This window comes from Ochlerotatus camptorhynchus, unplaced genomic scaffold (assembly GCF_037179485.1).
Source record: "Ochlerotatus camptorhynchus isolate MF236.1 unplaced genomic scaffold, CSIRO-AGI_Acam_v1.1 ptg000192l, whole genome shotgun sequence".
Taxonomy (NCBI): Eukaryota; Metazoa; Arthropoda; class Insecta; order Diptera; family Culicidae; genus Ochlerotatus; species Ochlerotatus camptorhynchus.
In genome coordinates, this window is record NW_027040682.1 from 1,786,576 (window position 1) to 1,792,368 (window position 5,793).

A 5,793-nucleotide genomic window follows, 5' to 3' on the forward strand; every position below is an offset into this window, starting at 1 on the left:
TAAGAGGGTGGGTCACCGTTATGTGGAAAAATGTAAACTAGACCTCATCCCAAATAACTGTGCACAGTTTGGAAACGATTGGTTGTAGTCTGGATTTCCGCATTGTGTTTGACATTTTTGTTGAAAACAGTAGTTATGGAAAAACCTACTTTTTTGCATTTTCATCCCTAGACATCACAATTTTGCATGACACATGCAACTAACCATGTACAAATATAGTCCGGGAAATACCAAACAATTTTGTCGATGGAAATACAGCACTAGAATTTCTGGAATAACTGTTTTCTGCCAACACTGCCGGTGTACCAGTCAGATTCCAAACTGAAATAATTTTAGATCTACTTATTTTATCGATTTGGTATATTCAGATGAGTTATTCAAACACAATTGCTTAACCAAATAAACGTTATTAAGGGGGGAGGGTGTTACTTTCATCAGGTGCGCAAAAGTTTTCAAAATGGCGTCGAAACACAATGCATGCGAGAAAAAATTTTGCACGAGTACTTTGTGAATAAGGATCTGTCGCATCGTGCCATCGGAAATAAGGAGGGAATCGCGAATTCCACGGTGTCTGGTATAATAACACGGTTTGAAGAACGTCTGACTGTTGATCGGAAGCGAAGATCTGTAAAAAAGCCGTCAGGTCAAAGAGAACGATGACAAACGCGTGGTTGGGACCTTTAAACGGAAACCGCTCAGTTCAAGATGTGGCTAAATAGTTGCATGTGAGCAAGACTTTCGTGCAGAATACCAAAACTCGAGCTGGACTACGTACGTTTAAAGTTCAGAAGTCCCCAAACTGTGACGAGAAACAGAATACGGTCGCAAAAGGCTGTGCCCGGAAGTTGTACGTAATGGATGACGAGACATATGTGAAGGCGGACTTCAACCAGATTCCAGGAAACCTGTATGTGACTTATAAAGATAAGTGTGATGTTCCCGAGAAACTCCGGACACAGAAGATGTCAAAGTTCGCCAATAATTTCTTAACTTGGCAAGCGATTTGTACTTGCGGAAAGCGGAGTACTCCTTTCGTTACCGCAAGCACCATGAATAGACAGGTGTATTTGGAAGAGTGTCTCCAAAAGCGGCTTCTCCCTCTCCTGAAGGCTCACGACGGTCCGACGATCTTCTGGCCGGATTTGGCATCATGCCACTACACGAAGGACGTACTAGAGTGGTAAAAGACGAATGATGTCGATTTCATGCCGAAAGATCTGAACCCCCCAAACACTCCGAAACTACGCCCAATAGAAAAAATACTGGGCCATTATGAAGGAGCACCTTCTAAAACAACCTAAAGTGGTGAAGAATGTAGAAGAAATGAAGAAAGCATGGGTTAATATGCAAAAATCTGTCGATTCTGAGGTCATGCAGAACCTTATGGCTGGGGTTAAGGTAGCGTATTCGGATATAAAGGCGAAATAAATTAAATGAATGATGCCAAAACTTACCTTAAATGATTTCTTTTTACTCTCTAAAAATTTGGTGAAAATCGGATAAAAACTCGAATTTTGAAAATGAATTTTAAGCAGTACACCCTTTATTTACTTCAAATGAAATGGCAGTTCTTGCAATGGGCTGGCAGCGTACATGCAAGTTTTTCCAGAATGCATATTTATTTTTGTGTAAAACCTTAACGAGATGATTTTCTAGACGCAATGCATTTTATGCAAATCTGTAATATAATCTTATCTTTACCGCATGCGTGTATGCACTTCGAGAACTATTTTGAGGTACTATAGAACCATATGGGGTACAATAGAAGTTCCCAGAATTCCAAATATTTTCAGAAAGTACTTGAACCTGCCAAAACTTTCAGAATAACTGAAACTCTCGGAATGCTGAGAGCTTTTAAAACTGACAGAACTCCTTGAGAACTCTCTAAAAATTTCCGTATCTCCAGGATCTTAAGTTTTGTAAATTCTGGCGCTTCATGATCGTATTACCATACTTTATATTTCTTGGTCCAATGTAGTTTGTATCGATATTTCCTACATCCTGCCAGATTCTAGGATAACCCTGAAATGCTCACAAGCTACTCCAAAGATAGCCGACCATGGTGCGCTGAGAGTGCATTTCATTCAAATGTTCAACCTACCAACTAGAAAGGGTACGTTATCGTATCTTTCGTTCTCGCGTTGACGACGCTGTTAGCTACCACCAAAATGGTACGCCACCGTGAGGAGGCACCGCCAGCACCAGGCCCTTCGAAAAGGGTGCGCACTCAGCAGACGGTCTCGGAAAAGGTCACAAATCGGCTTCTGGCTATCCAGGAGCAAGCATCGGATACTACCGTGGCAAAAGCAAGCTTCCACCAATTTTCACCACAAAATGATGCTCTGAAAAATGAACTGGAAAAATGTGACTTGAAACCACTTTTTAAGCGCTGCATCACCGGCACCAACATTGTGTGCAGGACAACTGACGAATACGAAGCCGTTGGTAAATTTCTGCAACATCACAAGCAGGAGTTTTACGCACACGACGTGGCTGCATCCAAGCCATTCAAAGCAGTGCTGCATGGGCTTGCGGATACGGAGCCGAATACAATACTGAAGGAACTGCAGTAGCTGGGTCTCAAGCCAGTGAAGGTGTTCCGGATGATGAGATACAGCACCGGTGTGGACTACAGGGACGTTCTTTTCCTTGTCCACTTTGCCAAACATTCAGTGAACATGTAAAAGTTGCGTAGCATCCGCGCTCTTTTCAGCACGATAGTGGAATGGAAGCGGTAAAAGCCTGTGTCCCGTGACGTCACGCAGTGCACAAACTGCCATGGTTTTGGACATGGCACCCGGAACTCTCACATGCTGCCCAAATGTGGGTCCTGCGGTGACGCACACAAGACTCAGGAATGCAAACTTTCCGACGAGGCAGAGCCAAAGTGCATCAATTGTGGTTCCAACCATCGACCCACTAGCAGTGATTGCCCAAAGCGAGCGGAATTTATTCAAATCCGCAAAAAGTCATCAACGAAGAATCAACCGAAACGGAGAAGTTACCCGGTACCAGCAGATAACAATCGGAACTATCCAACTGTGCAACCACGCCGGCCGAATCCGGTACTTCCTCCACTGTCGCTCAACCAACGTTTGTCAGCCGCAGCTGCATCGGTCCCCTCTGGTTCTCATACCGCACACGCTACACCTGGCTTCCCGCCCAGGTTTCAATGGCGACAAGATGGTGCATCCCTCCCTCCAAAGGAAAGTGAACCGTCGGTGTACACCTCTGCGGAAATGTGGAGTATTTTCACCGAGATGCACAACATGATGCAAAACCCGTGACGACCAGATTCAAGTCATAGGCTATCTTCTGTAAAATTATGGGGTCAAATGAGCCCGCAACATGCGCTTTGCAAATTGGAATGTTTGCTCAATCCGAGCAAAAAAGACCGAGCTAGCCTCATTCCTGAATGAACACAACATTGACGTCGGTATCTTTACCGAGACCCATCTCAAACCAGAAGATAGACTTGCCATACCTGATTTTCGATTGTTCAGACTCGATCGCACCAGCTCCAGAGGGGGAGGGGTAGCGAATGCCACTAGAAGGAACATATGCTGCCGCCTGCTGCCGAGTTTTCATCTTCAAGTCATCGGTGTGGAAGTTTCCACTTGTGTTGGCTCTATCACCATCATCACGGCATATTGCCCCAAGCAAGTCAACATAAACGACGGGTCGGCATCAAAACTGCGACAGGACATCATGAAGTTCACTCAGCGGCAGAGCAATTACATTATCGCCGGGGACCTCAACGCGAAACACCAAGCCTGGGGAAACAGCAGAAACAACAGGAACGGCATTATCTTAAACGACGACGTTGAAGAAGGTCACTACAACATCTTGAGCCCGGATTCTCCCACCCGGTTGAGTCGATCCGGAGCTCATTCACCCATCGATTTCTACATCTCCAATTTGACCAACATCTCTAAACCAGTCGTCGTTCAAGAACTCAGCTCCGACCACTATCCGGTGGTGGCTTGGCACCGTTAACCGATTTCAAGCTTTTCGGCGTAACTATCATCGTGCCGACTGGGGTCAGTTCCAACACTGCGTCGACACCGCTGTAGACTACGATGTCCAACCGCAATCGTTCGAAGACGTTGACTGGTGTCTGGGCTCCATCGATGAAGCAATCTCCCGGGCCAGGGAGCTACATGTGCCAGTATCCAGACAGGTGAGTAATACTCTGAACCTTGACAGGCACACTAAAGACCTCATTAGATTCCGCAACACGATTCGTAGGCAGTACCAGCGTACTGCTCTGCCTATCCTGAAGACCAATTGCAACCGTTTGAACAAAATCATCCAAGCCAGGATGGTGGATCTCAGAAATGCGGACTTTGCAAACAAAATTCACTCTCTCCCAGATGGTGCTAAGCCATTCTGGAAAATGGCAAAGATTTTGAAAAATAAGCCTATTCGAAAAACTGATACTCAGCCGTCTGCTGATGTTTTCAAATGATAATAACATCTTTCTCAAAGAGCAATTCGGGCTTAGGAAAGGCCACTCTACCATCCACCAACTCGCACGGGTTAGTAACATAATCAAGCGGACCAAGTCCGTTTCCAATACATCTGCCATGGCATTGTTGGACGTTGAGAGGGCGTTCGACAATGTCTGGCATGATGGCCTAGTGTACACGCTGCATCGATACAACTTTCAAATCTACCTCGTGAAGATCATCACAATCTACTTGTCGGGCAAATCATTCCAGGTCTTCTTGAACAATTCTCCTTCTGATACGTTAAACGCTGATGCTGGGGTTCCCCAGGGTAGCCTCCTTGGTCCTATCCTCTTCAACATCTTCACGTCAGATGTTCCTCCCCTTCCGGATGGTGGTATTATGTCAATGTTTGCGGATGACACTGCCATCATCTATAAGGGTCGAGTGATCCGTGCTCTGACGAGAAAACTCCAATCAGACCTGGATCTTCTGTTCGACTATTTCAAGAGCTGGAAGATTTGTATCAATGCAGGTAAAACACAGACCATACTATTTCCGCACTCCAACTCACCTCGGTTTGTTCGGCCTGGTAACCCAAAATTCCACCTTGATAACACTCCCATTGAATGGTCGAGTGAAGTCGTCTACCTTGGTCTTACTCTTGACAGCAAGTTGCTATTCTGGTCCCATATGGACAAAACATCCACCAAGTGCAACATCTTGATTAGGTCGCTCTACCCACTTATCAACAGAAAGCCCAACCTTTCCCTTAAAAATAAGCTTGACGTCCACAAGCAAATCATCCTCCCCATCATTGAGTACGGAACGCCAATCTGGGAGAGTTGTGTTATGTGCCATCACCTCAAACTCTAAAGGATCCAGAACAAGATCCTTAGGATGATCTTAAACAGTCCTCCATGGACGCGAAATTCTGAGGTCCACCGCCTGGCTGGCCTTCAGCCTCTCGGAGAGCGACGAACGGTCTCCTCATAAAAGATTCAGAGACACCTGTCTGAGATCAGATCTTCAGATCATACGTGATCAATTAAGTAAAACACACCCCCAAGGGGTATTCTGTTAACTAGATGAAATACGCAAATACTAAATTAGAATATCCAATGAACAAAGATGATGAGCCAGATAGGCTAATCAATTGAAATGTAAAATCATTGTATACATCATAATCAACAGAAATAAACGAAATTTTACAACTACTAGAAAGGGTATAATGTAATAAAAAAAAACCTAAAATAAAGATAAACTGCACTGATTTCAACCCCATTAGCAGCATTTTAAACAATTTTCCCGCATCATAAGTCCAACTCTCCATCATCACCACCAC